Source organism: Carcharodon carcharias, chromosome 13, assembly GCF_017639515.1.
Source record: "Carcharodon carcharias isolate sCarCar2 chromosome 13, sCarCar2.pri, whole genome shotgun sequence".
In the NCBI taxonomy this organism is placed as follows: domain Eukaryota; kingdom Metazoa; phylum Chordata; class Chondrichthyes; order Lamniformes; family Lamnidae; genus Carcharodon; species Carcharodon carcharias.
The window spans coordinates 115,232,113-115,245,737 of record NC_054479.1 but is presented as its reverse complement, the minus strand read 5'-3'; the positions used below and the strand labels follow the sequence as shown (position 1 = coordinate 115,245,737).

The 13,625-nt window shown below is 40.3% G+C and overlaps 1 protein-coding gene and 1 long non-coding RNA gene across 2 annotated transcripts in view; one reads left to right on the top strand and one right to left on the bottom strand.

The window, feature by feature from the left end:
* LOC121285595 (voltage-dependent calcium channel subunit alpha-2/delta-1) overlaps nucleotides 1–13,625 on the bottom strand; it is a 711,948-nt gene that overhangs the window by 585,955 nt on the left and 112,368 nt on the right. The gene's annotated exons all lie outside the window — the stretch shown is intronic.
* LOC121285597 overlaps nucleotides 3,700–13,625 on the top strand; it is a 29,519-nt gene continuing 19,593 nt past the window's right edge. The window contains exons 1-2 of the long non-coding RNA XR_005944723.1: nucleotides 3,700–3,785; nucleotides 7,358–7,432. This is a non-coding gene — a long non-coding RNA (uncharacterized LOC121285597). The remainder of the gene's footprint in view (nucleotides 3,786–7,357; nucleotides 7,433–13,625) is intronic.

Below are 13,625 nucleotides of genomic sequence, written 5' to 3'. Positions count from 1 at the left end.
TTTCTGTATTCAGATATAAAATGTCTAAACACTGCCAGCAGAATACTTATACATGTTAGTTTTTCAGTCGCTCTCAACTGTTCTTTGATTTGAGGATCACGTCTGTTCAGGGCCTCAAGTTTCTGCCATGGTCCTCATGTGACTGAACAGGCCAATTATCAACCCGCAGGTCTTTGGGCAGATGAGGCAAGTAAGAGGTAATGGGATCCAAAGTTCAAGATTTTTCTTTTTCTTTCCATCTCTGCCACCGCTCTACCTCATCATTAAGACATTGTGGCTGAAAGCATGATGCAGCTTGATAGATAAGTTGCCACATTTTGAATGATTGGCTTTTGAAGCTTCTTCCATCATTAATGTCAATGCTGCCACATTTCAAGGAGAGTTTTTTTTTATTCATTCACGGGATGTGGGCTTCATAGGCTAGGCCAGCATTTATTGCCCATTCCTAGTTGCCCTTGAGAAGGTGGTGGTGAGCTGCCAGTTTGAGTTTCAGGGTGTCTTTAAAGCATTTGCTTTGTTCTTCCCTGGAATGCTGGCCAGTTGAGAGTTGAGAAAATAGGACCTGGCGGGGAGACACTTTTCAGCTATTCCAGCACAGTGCCCTATACATTGAGGTTAACTTTGCAGGGGTTTTTCATTAATGCTTGTGAAGCTGGCTTCAAGAAGGACACTAGGCATTTGTTCAACGGTCCTCTCATTAAATCTGGAGGGTATGCTGGAGGCATTGCTGATGGAATTTCTCCAGGGCTCTCAAGTGTCATGGATACACAGTCCAGGTCTCACTGCAATACAGAAGTGTGGTGAAGACAACTGCTCTGTACACTAGGATTTTTGTTAACTTGGAGGTTTTTGTAGTTTGTAAAAGGCTGAACTGGCACAGCTGATCTGGTGCTCGAACTCCTAGTCAATGGCGACCTTTTGAGAGAGGTGACTGCCAAGGTATGGGAAGCGTTCAACATGTTCCAGAGTCTCTCCTTCAACGTATATAGGGGATGGAATATTTGACCAGGTTTAGGTTGTTCATGAGTTTTGTTTTGGCAACATTCAAGCTCAGGCCAAGTTTCTTGAATGCAGAGTTGACGAGATTGAGAGTTGCTTACAAATCTGGTGCAGTGTGGGCAACAGCACTGTAGTCATCTGCAAGCTGTAGATCATGTATGCCTACAGTGATCAGTTTAATTCTGGCACAGAGACGACTCCATCCAGGCAGTATTTAATGCTCAGGCCACAGGGCAGTTTGATGAGGTGACTTCCACTCTCAGGTAGACAATAAATAGCATGGGTGCTATCACACAGCCTTGCTTGACACCAGTCTAGATTTTGAAAGTGTCTGTTTCAGATCTCCCACTCAGGACAGTTGCATTCATATCATCATGAAGCAGCTGCAAGATAGTGATGAACAAAGAGTCCCAGAGATACAGTGTGGCTTTAGACTTTTCAGAGGAACCTCTGACATGGTTTTTCTTGCCAGACAAATTGAAAAAAAAATGCAAGAACAACACAAGGGGCTCTCCATTGCATTCATCAACTTGACCAAAGCATTTGATTCAGTAAACTGCGAGGCTCTGTGGATTGTGCGAAAGATTTATTTGGATGTCCAAGAAACTTCATTTATCAGTATTGTGGTGACAACCAGAATTATTTTTCACTGATTCAATGCCCAATAGTTATGACCCAACAACACTGATGTGTCCAGCTATGAGTGCTGTTAATTAAGAGGTGGGCCCAGATTTTCCTGGCAAAATAGCATCGAGACTAATGATGGTCATTGCTATTAATGCACAGCAACAAAAGGTGCGGGTCAGATCTGTGATTAAATACAAATATCTAAAAGTTGCTGTCTGCACTCTACCATTAGCTTCATAGAAACAACATCTCATAGTGTGCCTCACCATTCACAAGAAAAACTTGCATTCATATAGCACTTTACATGACCAGTGAGTATCTCAACATGCTTTCCAGCAAATGAAGTATTTTTGAAGTATAGTCACTGTTGGGAAGTAGGAAACGTGGCAGTCAATTTGTGTAGAACAAGCTTGCACAAATAGCATTATAATAATGGACAGATGATCAGTTTTGTGATCCTGATTGAGGGATAGATTTTGGCTAGGATACCAGGGATAACACCCCTACCCTTCTTTGAAACAGTGCCAGGCAATCTTTTGTGCCCAACTGAGAGGGCAGATCAGGTACAGAAAGTTTAGCAGCTTATCCGAAATACTGCACCTCTAACAGTGCAGAACTCCTACTGCACTGAAATGCCAGCCTTAAGTTTTGTGCTCAAGCCCCAAAATAGGACTCAGACCCAGGACCTTGTGATACAGGAGGTGAGTGCTACGAACTGAGCCACAGTTGACACTAGAGAATTGTGGGGGGTCGATGGCATGGTGGTAATGTCACTGGACTAGCAATCCAAATACATGGGCTAATGCTCTGGGGACATGGGTTCAAATCCCAAAGAGGCAGCTGGTGGAAGTTAAATTGTGGATTATAAAGATAGTCTCAGTAATGGTGACCATGACATCTACCATCGATTATTATAAAGCCCATCTGATTCAATATTGTCCTTTAGGAAAGGAAACTTGCCACCTTTATCTGGTCTGGCCTACATGTGACTCCAGATCCAGAACAATGTGGTTGGCTCTTAGCTGCCCTCAGTTCAAGGGCAATTAGGGATGGGCAACAAATGCTAGCTTCATCGGCAACACCAACATACCATGAAAAAACACAGAAAAAAACTGCAGTAGATAGACAAAACTTGCAATAAATAGATAAGAATGGACAAGACTTGACTAACTACCACTTTAATGACATGATAAGTGGTTATTCCCATCAGTGAACCTCTCACGCACTGAAATTAACTATGGCAAGTGTGGAGTCACATTGTAAAACTTTTCATTTTTAAATACTCCATTTATTATTGTTTACTTTTCCTTTCTGTCTCTTTCCTCTGGTCTCTCTAGATAAAACCTTTCCCTCTCCTTATTTTTCTTTCTGTACCCGATTTGACATGGAATTTGCCCGCTCAGATTTACATTTCCTCATGCTGTTAATTTAACTTTGATCTGATTGGTTAAGGTGATGCACGGTTGTCTACCCTGTTCAGTCAGGTCCCAGCTGCCCCCTTTCCCTCGCTGTGATGTTATCAGCTCACACTTTCAGCAAGTTGTCATGCAAACAAATTAAAAACTACACATGCAAGGACACATACAACTCATGGCACATGCCACTGGATGCTCAAGCCACAGTAAAATGCAGCCTATGGCATTTTGCTGGTAGAATAGATAAACTTTCTTTAATTTGCCAACTGTGGTAAAATTCCACTTGCACATTCCTGCTGACTGGTAATTGCTAAGACAGCTTGCCACTGATTTGAAAGAAATTTTCCAAGAGGTTATAGCTATGAGTGTAAGGGAGATTAAACCCTGATGCAGCATTGGAAAGCAGGTGCAAGATAAATGCTGACATTACATATCACTGTAAAATATGGTTGTGTTATTTGTTTCTAAAATTAGACAGTCTCAGAATGTCTGCCATCTGTTTACTGCATATACCAGAAGCCTAAGATATCATGTTAGAAAGTCATTGGATGAGAGATCAAATTTATGCAATAGGCTTGTGAAGCTGTTGCCATCATTGCTTCTGAAGAAAGGTGTATGTTTGAATTAGGCAGATACCATGGCAGCAATCTGAATGAAAGGAGGAGCCCTTATGAAAACTCTGCTTTGCAGCTGGTTTGTTGGACGCTGTGACGCATTTTCCAACTCAACAGGAGTTATAGCCATGTAAGCATTTTCAGCACTCACTGTGTTTTTTAGATTCAATTTAAAAGTAAAATGGAAAAATATCTGAGCTAACAGATACATTTGGGAACTCAACTACCTAACTGTGTTGGTGTCGCTACACTCTCCTATGCACATACACAGACATCTCTAACAGTGAAATACAGCCCCTTAGTGGCAGCAGCACAACCCACTCAAGAGTTGTATTATAACCCCCTTAGAGTATAGTAACTTTAATAAGATATTTGAATTCTCAGTGACCAACTTAAAGGACTCCCATAACAAGATTTCAAGTTTTAAGACTTCTAATGTAACAAACAAATTAAAGGCAACATTGATTAAACATCACTTGGTAGGCAACAAATACTCTAAACTACAGACAAAATAACCCTTGTTAATATTCTAATGCGACCGATAACCCCACACTGCATACATGTACATTACAGCACAATCTCCACAGGATTTCAGTCTTTATAGGGAATAAACCACAGCCACTCCCAGCTTCCAATGGGTTTCGCTGAGTTGTAACATCGAGTGACTATTCAAAGGTGCTTCCTTCAGTTATCAGTGAATTTCCAAACCCACATGCCAGCAATAAGGCCACGCTGGTGATTTCTCCTCCTGACCTCATCAGGGCAGATCTTCCAGAGTCTTTAGATTACCTCAGGGTACATCTGCTCAACCAGAGACCATTCTCTCCCCCACATTATACCTGGTAGCTTGTCGAGGACTCACAGCTGCCTTCTCTCTGCTGATCACACCAGCTGCACCCTTCTGTCTCTGTAAGGCCTCTCTCTCTCTCTTTCAGTCCAAAAACCTCCGAGACCAGAAAGTCTGTTCTCAGCAAACCCAGCTGCTCTTGCCTTTGTTTTCAGGTTTGAAAGTTTTGCACCTTGCTCTCAGTAAGTCACAATCTGAGTGCTGCAATGTCAGGCAGGCCATCATTCAGACAGACATCATATTGAGGCCCTTTCTTCCTGTTCTAATGGTTCAAGTGGAACTAACAATCCCACAGCATTATTCAAAGCAGGGAAGGAATTCTCTCATCTCCTAGCCGACATTTATCACTTAGACAAAACAGCGTGTTGGAGTGGTTCAAATATGGAGTTGTGGGAAAGGTGGGCAAATGTTTGCAGTTCACAGAAGAAAGGAGATTGGAGATGGGGCAGTAATTTGCAATGATGTAGGAGTCCAGTGCAGAGTTCCTGAGCAGGGGTTGATGATGCCACATTTGAAAGAACGAGGAACAGTAACTAGGGAAAAAGAACCATTTGGAATACCGGTGAGCACGGGGGCTAGAAAGCAAAGTTGGGTAATCAGGAGTTTAATTGCAACTTGATTGTTATTAAATTTGGCCCAGTGGTAGCACATTCTCCTCCAAGTCAAAATTTCATTGGTTCAGAGACTTGAGCACATAATCTAAGCTGCCATTTCACTGCAATACTGAAAGAGTGCTGCACAACCAGAGTGACCTCAGGTGGATTTTAAAATTATCAGAGCCGGGGGCAGTGTTCTCCAGTGACCTGGCAATACTTACCCCTCAATCAACATCACTAAAACAGATGATCTCATTATTGTTTATGGGATCTTTTTGTGCACAAATTGGCTACTCTGTTTTCTGAAGTATAGTCACTGTTGTGATCCAAAGTGCTTCATTAGCTCTGGGACGGTGAGGTTGTAAAAGGACTATATAAATGCACGTTCTTTAACAGTATTGAGAGAGGATTTGGTGGGTTTCATTGACAAGATCTGTTGCATAAGGGCATAGTTCATCATTCAAAAAGGAATTTACATTGAAGCCAATTGCTAATAATTTCTCAATGAACTTGTAATGATTACATCAAAATAATTAATCCTTGAGTGACATATTTTACACTCCATCTCACTCCAATGGTAATAGGATGTCCTACACATAAGAATCATCAATACAAAGGGAATAAAAATGAATAAAATTACCCCATTATGATTCTAAAAACAAAATATAACCTTAATGTGACAACTCACTGATCTCATTTTGTGGTTTAGATCTCAGAGTTCATGAAATCATCCAAAAACCTCAATCAGATCATGTCCTTGCAATCACTCTCAGGATCCATTGTTCTATGTCTTGAGGGACAAGTACCTAATTAAACAACCAGCAAAACTGATCCAATGCCTGGCTATAAAAAGATACAAATTACTTAATTAACACTTCATGTAAGTAAAATGACTGGGTGAAATAACTTGGAAGCAATAAGGAACAGCTGCAATAAATTTAAATTAGTTGTTATGCTGCATCAAAGAACAAGTGAGAGCTTTTATTTGGAAAAGCCTATTCCATTGGAGTGTGAATGTTCTACACTCAAATTAAGAACTCTTGTATTCATTTACAGGGTCATGTTGGGGTCACTGCAGATCATGTTCGCTAACCATCCTGATTTATGTGGAAAACATCTATTGTTGCTGATTGTGCAGTTAATAACCCAGTTAACACATCAATTGCATTCACTTATCAGAAGTGTCTTGTAATGAAGGATGTAACCAGTGTTTTTTTGCTGGGGGTGTGAAAAGTGTGAAGGCTGTTGGTGTAGGAAAATGCCCCACAAATTGCTATAGCACAGAGCACCTAAACTGCTATTATATATTCCTGATTCCACTATAATTTCTCAGTGTGCAAGATCTTTTGTTACAGAGGGATGAATTTCCTGCCTTGCCTCTCTTTTTAACAGCTGCTAAGTAAAGATGCATATCTGTTTCAGCTTCTTAACACCCAAACACTCCTGATCAACATGACAAATACTTCAGTGATGCTATAGCTCCACTTAGCTATAACATGCAAGAGAAAAGTTCTTTGGCAATGTTACCCCTGCTTTTACAGTGTTCCCTATGCTTAAATTCCTGGATTGCAGTAGAAAGTACAATCAATCCTTGTTGTGCTAATCACAAGAGCAGACAGTGGCCGTGTGTAAACACGGCTGAAATCAAGGTATAATTTACACAGAAAACATTCGCTGAATTGGGAAATACAGCAACATATAATTCATTAGTAAGATTGAAAGTGGCGCATATGACGTCAGTAGTGGAACAATCATGAACCTACACTTATCACAGGTTCTAAAGAAGCATACAGAATGTGGCTTAACAAGCAGAATGTGCTTGTTAAGGTTCTTCATTCATGAGGATATTAAAATGCATCGTATATCAAATTAGTACTGCATCATACATTGTTGAGCAGAAGTGACCATTTTATTGAAATTCCCTCTGGAATGATAACCCACCAAGTCTAGACATGAAGACGGACTCATTACATGTCAATCACAATGATGTTGTATCTGGTACAGTACAATCATCTGGAATTATAATCAAATTGATAACAATGAACTGGCATTGATCTCTGATGATCTCCATTGCGGATGGAGAGGAACTGACAGATAAGTTTGCAAACATCATTCAACAAATGTAATTTTATATTTGAGAACGGTGAGGATTTGTTTTGCTCATCCTGGTTGTTCCATTTTTCCACATCAGTTTTAAGATTCTATCAGTAACAGAATCAGTAAGATTTATCGCTCTTCTATTGCGATTCAACGAAACAGGGTCTGACTACACAGGAGGAAGCCGATGGGAACCTGCAGCTGCAGTGAACTTCTGGCATTGGCAGAACAGCAAAGGTATTTGCTTCACATTATTGGAGATTTCTAAGTTGTGAGTGACATGATCATAACACATTCCCTCATCTCTAGTTGTAGGCCTGTAGAAACAAAACAGGCCAAAGTTGACTGTAACTGAAGAACAAATGCACCCACTGTGAATTAGACATTTGCCATTTAATTTCCACAATATTTTGCATTGTAAGTTGCTGTAAGTGGGAGATGGAAACAGAATGATACTTTCTGCAGGGTATTTGTGTGAACGGTGCAAGTAACTACATACTTCCTAACCAATCAGATTTAATCATCATGAAACAAACAGTATAGAGATTGAACCAGAAGTGTAAGAACATAAGGATATAAGAAATAATAGCAGGAGCAGGTCCATACGAGCATTGTTGATCCTTGGCTTCAATTTCATTTACCTGCTCCCTCCCCTCCATATGCTTCAATTCCCTGACAAACCAGAGAGTTTTCTATCTCAGCCTTAAATATATACAACGATGGAGCATCCACAACCCTCTAGGGTAGAGAATTCCAAAGATTCACAACCGTTTGTGCTGAAATGTTGAATTCAATGTTAAATTAGAAACAGAAAATGAAATGAAGAGATGAAAAGAAAGATCGGATTAAGAGAGAGAGGGGGAGAATAAGGAAACAGGTAAAGTAAAAAAGAAGTAATTTTAAAAAATTGTGTATGCAGTTCAACTCTAACACCAAATATGGTTTGCAATAATACTGCTTATTGTTTCAACCAAGTCCAGGCTCACACATGGTCTTTGAGCAGTAGACTTGCAGATTTAAAAACTACATTATCCTATGTTCCTCTAGGTAGACAGGTAACCTTCTTCGATCCTGACTCTCACTTGTTAAGGAAAGCTCAATATATCTCAGTATAGGCCATTTCTCATGAACACTCACAAACATTGCCATTGTAGATTCATTGGGGCATGATAGATATTGTGAACAAGAGCCCCAGAAATGAGATATTTCCTTCAAAAACACCAGATGCCAACTTGATCCCAGTTGGGGTGTAACTAATTATTCTGAGCTCCAGTCCCATCTCCTATCTCAAGACTGTCTTGGCTCCCTTGTTTCACAACGTGACCACGAAAATAAGGCAACAGGCATGAATCACACATTCTGCACTGGCAACAAAGAGTAAAAGGTACAATCAGCTAAAATATATCCTGACGCATTAAACCCTAAAACATCCTGGGAATAAGCAACTTTTATCAATTTCATTATATCTAGCTACAGGAAAAATCTACAAGCTAAGTAAAAAGAAACCACAAACTTCAATAATATGAAGGACCTAAAACAACATTGTGCCATAATGTAGACGAACTAATGTTTTGTATCGATTCATTATTCCATTATTCTCATACTCTTATGTGCCCATTTATAAAACCCTAAATGCTATTGGCTTTTTCTCATTTACCTACCTGTACTCCATGAATTATGTATTTGAGCCTCCCTAGGCCTCTATTCAGTAACATCCTTTGGTGTCTTTCCATTAAGTGTTTACCTTCATTCCTCATTTTGCATTCTAAAATGTACTACTTCATATTTCTCCACAATAAACTGCATTAAACTTGCCATCTGTCCATCTCTTCCATTAATCTACCTTCTGCTGAAATCTTTTTCAAACCTCCTCAGCTTGCAAAACGCCCCCACTTTGTGCCATCAGCATATCTCAATTTGGACTTTGGCATTGGAAGCTGAAACTATTTGTTTATGTGCAGAACAAATCTCTTAGGTCACCAATCCCAACTCTTCTCCTAGCTAAGCAACACCGTTAACAAAAACACTTCATTTCATGCCCATCAACTGAGTTTCTACCCATGTTTCCTTTTAGTGAACACAAGTCTGGAGATTTTATAACAAACCTTCAGTGAGACATCTAGTTAAATGGTTAAAATCTCTGTAGAGACCGATAACTTTAAAAATAACTCAACCTTCCAATTAATAAATGAAGGAACAACAAGTCAAGAGTTTGCACTTTGCAACTTCTATTGTAACCAATGACTAAAACAACACAATTGACGAAACACTATTTTCTTTTTGTGGGCAACTTATACGTTAACTACAGAAAGTGACATTCTCCTTTTATACAACTGCACTCTTCATGGAATTACAGCCCTTATAGCAAATAGTCCACAATTTCTCCCAGTTTCCAATGAATTCCCATAACCCTATTTCTTTTCTTATTATGCATTCATGGGATGTAGGCTTCGCTGGCTGGGCCTGCATTTATTGCCCATCCCTAGTTGCTCTTGAGAAGGTGGTGGTGAGCTGCCTCCTTGAACTGCTGCAATCCATGTGGTATAGGTACACCCACAGTGCTGTTAGGAAGGGAATTCCAGGATTTTGATCCAGCGACAGTGAAGGAACGGCAATATAATTCCAAGACAGGATGGTGAGTGAATTGGATGCCACATTCAGTCAAATGCTGCCTTGATGGCAAGGGCAATCATTGTCAACTCACCTCGGGAGTTCAGCTCTTTTGTCCATATTTGAACCAAGGTCAGGTCAGGAGCTGAATGGCCCTGGGCAGAACCCAAACTGGGCATCAGTGAGCAGGTTAATGCTAAGAACCTGCCACTTGACAGCACTGTTGATGACCCCTTCCATTACCCTAGAATCCTTGGATGGTTGGAGGATGCACCTGTTTGTCTAGAGACTGTTTCCCTTCTACATCCAGCTGTGGTAGCACACAAAACCTATCGGTCTCTTCCTTTTGCTGCCAGCCAGAACCTCTGCTGTCTGTTTGTGATATTCATTGATTTGTAGGGATGCCTGTAACCTGATCTCAGAAATGGTATCTTAAGCCCTCTTCCCCATGGAAACATGAAACTCATTAACCTTGCATCCAGGTAGAAATGCCAATCCTTGATCCCAACTTATTTCATCTTAGAAGTATTTGGACAGGTTACAGCCCAAATGTTTACAATCCAATATCAACAACACCTTTCCAGGGCTTCGGGAGACTTGGAGACTACTCACTGTAAATTCCATTGCCATTGTCTCCATCTCGCACTTTCTTCTTAGTAAAACAATCTGAGCCTTCCTTTGACCTCCAACAATCAAGTCACCCAGGCTAACGGTCATGCAGACTGCAAAACAGGTCACATCACCCTCTTCATCTACCCCTAAATTTAAAGATACAGTCCCAAAACATCATAGGCCAGAATTTTACACTCCCCGCAGCAGATTTCGATGAGTCAGGGAGTATGAAATTACATAGATAGCATTCCCTCCAGGAACCCGCCCACCCTGGCCTGGTCGCGAGTTTATGCTGGGGCAAGCAGGGACTCGGATAGGAAGCACACCCTTGCCACAATTAAGGCCCCTAAGTGGCTACTTAAGTACCTTTTCTCACCCAGCCTCAATTTTTAGGTGGGTGGATGACAGATCAAGGACACAAGCTCGACAACCAACAGAGTTCGATCTCGGGCAGGAAGAGGGGGATCTCCATCAGAAGCTCCCTTCTGACCGGGAACGCCCTCCCCTTAAGGACCGGTGACCCCTGGACCTCTATCCCCCACAGCCTTTCCCCAGGCACCCCGATCAACCACTCATGACCGCCCAAGCCTTCCTTACCCTCCTGGCCCTGGGTCCCCTGCCACTTACCTCTCTTCCAGTTCCCAGCACTTCGTTCCAGACAGCTCCCTGCAATGCCTCTTCCAGCCACTGCAGCGCCGTTCCTGGAGGGACTGAAGAGCTGCCAGCCGGGATTTGCTCCCGTGATGGGCAGAAGTCCCACCTTGTGGCAATCCTGAAAAGTCAGGCCATAATCTTATAAACCTCACAGCGGTAACAAAATGCCTTCTGAAAATCTACCACATCAATTGGATAACTTTAATTGATCACTGTTTGAGAGTCTTAAAATTAATGCATTCATGACACCTCCTGATCCCGCCAGGGCATGTACTGCAAGGATATTCATGCTTCTAAAGTTTGTCATGAGTTTTCATAATGAAGTTTCAGAACTTATGTAAATGGCTTTATAAGTTGCTGATAATATAAAATTCAGAGCACAGGGAAAATAAAGTAGAAGCAAAAAGCAAATTCAAAAGCGTTAGTGCCTTGCCTTAAAGGCCTAATAGAGACTTCTATCATGCACCATCTCCTGTGTCTAAATTGCTTGCAAGTCAGAGGTCATTAGAGCTAGCAGACAACGGCAAAATATCAAAAATTAGCTTTAAGAATCAAATTTCAGTTATATTGAAATATTTGCCATAAAAACGAAAATATGAGCATTAGGGGTTTATCGCACTGTTTTGAAATCTACCTCTTGGGCAAAGCACAAAATTCAGTTGCATTTGTACATTGTCTCGTAATGGTATTTTTAAATCCCAAGTTATTAAACACTGTCTACAGCATGTTGCAACGTTATGATCCTTGGTCTAACTGTTCATTTATCATTTATACTTTAGGGCAGCTTACACAAAACTCATGAAGAAGTAAAAGTCAAATTTGCATACGACTGCTGTATAAAATGTTCTCTAACTTCGATTAATTTCGTTGCTGATGATCATTTGGAACATTACTCCTGGTCACAGAAAATATAACTCAGTCCATTCTCACATACCAGCCGCCTTTGGCAAATCTTCCTGTCACCCACTTTAATGGATCTTTATAAATAATTCAATTTTTAATTATAGGACAAGCTTGTGACCCAGGGAGAAAAGTACAGTTACAAGCCACGCCATGTCAACTGATTTAGATTCAGGCCATAGAATGATGCAAACAAAGGTGTAGGCTATTTGGCCCATCACAATCTTTGAACGTGCAATCCAATTAGCCCCATTCCCCTGTCATTCACCCTAGCCCTGCTAGGTTTAAATGTACACTGGCAATTAAACTACTTCTAAAGCCTTTCATAGAACAGAAAAACACTTGCACTTTTGAGTCGTAAGGCAGATTGGAAGGTTGCATCTCCAATCCAAAGGTTACATATGCCACATTAAGATACCATGGACTACGTATGATGATTGTCAACTTTAGCAGGTGGGTGCTTAATGCTGTCACATGACATTATGCACTCCACTATTTTAGCACAGGTGTTAACCAGCTTATTTTCAAGCATATGAGTGAGAAGGGAATAGAGGGTTATGATGATAGATTTAGATGTGAAAGATGGGGGAGGCTTGAGTGGACCATAAATGCAGGCCTGGACTGGTTGAGCAAAATGGCCTGTTTCTCCACCGTATATTCTATGTAAGGTTATTGTCTCCTCTAAAACAAGTCATTTAAATGACATTATAATGTCCATCCATTAACTTTGTCAACAGTAACCTCTAGACTCAAATCTTTTTTCTGATGGATAGAAAACTGTTTGCAACAGAAAAAGGGCAGTTGTGAAGGTTAGCGGAAGTTGACATTCATAAACCAATGTCAGTAATGTCTTTGAGGTGGAGGCCATGGAGGGTCTTGAATGACCATCGTAACTTCAGTGGAAACAATGGAAACACCGTGTAATCAGAGACTATGCTAATCTTCCACTGAAGTTTCGATAGCCAATGTGAAGAAGCCTCCGAGCATAATCGCAAGACAAACGTTAGCAGCTCTGCCTATATTTTGCCTATACTACATTTTGAGCCTAGAAATGTTTATAATGAATGACTGCAAACTGGAGAGGGAACTCAAGCCTCGTGTTATAAAGTTACGTTAAGAAACATTATCGCCAAATTGGACAAAGAAATAAGGAGTTTAATTCTTATGCATAATGTTAAAAATTGTAATCAAACGATGTTTTTGATTTATTTTTAAACTCCAAAGAAATAGAAATAGATTTTTAGCAAAATTACATTAATTTGTTTACAAAACTGCACTCTGATCTTTCACAATTATATTTTATGGCAAAAAAGAAATGAATTTGCATTATGTTATTATACATAATCTTTCCTTGTTCCCAAAACTGTATCTTATCTAAATAAAACCTAAAAAGCCTTTCTGACCACAGGACTGTAAAAACATTTCTTGGACAGATTAAGTAATCCAATAATTAAGAATTCATTAATTTAGTTAATAATGTCACTTTTCTGTGTCAAGGACTTTTTAAGTATCAGCTCTTTTAATCCGAATGAAACAGCAACTACGCTTTGAATCAAAAACATGTTAATCTCAAGGAAACATCATGTAATTTAAGTAATGCCTGGGGAAGAGGAGGGAAAAGCGGGCAGGAGATAGATCAGAATTTCCCAACAGC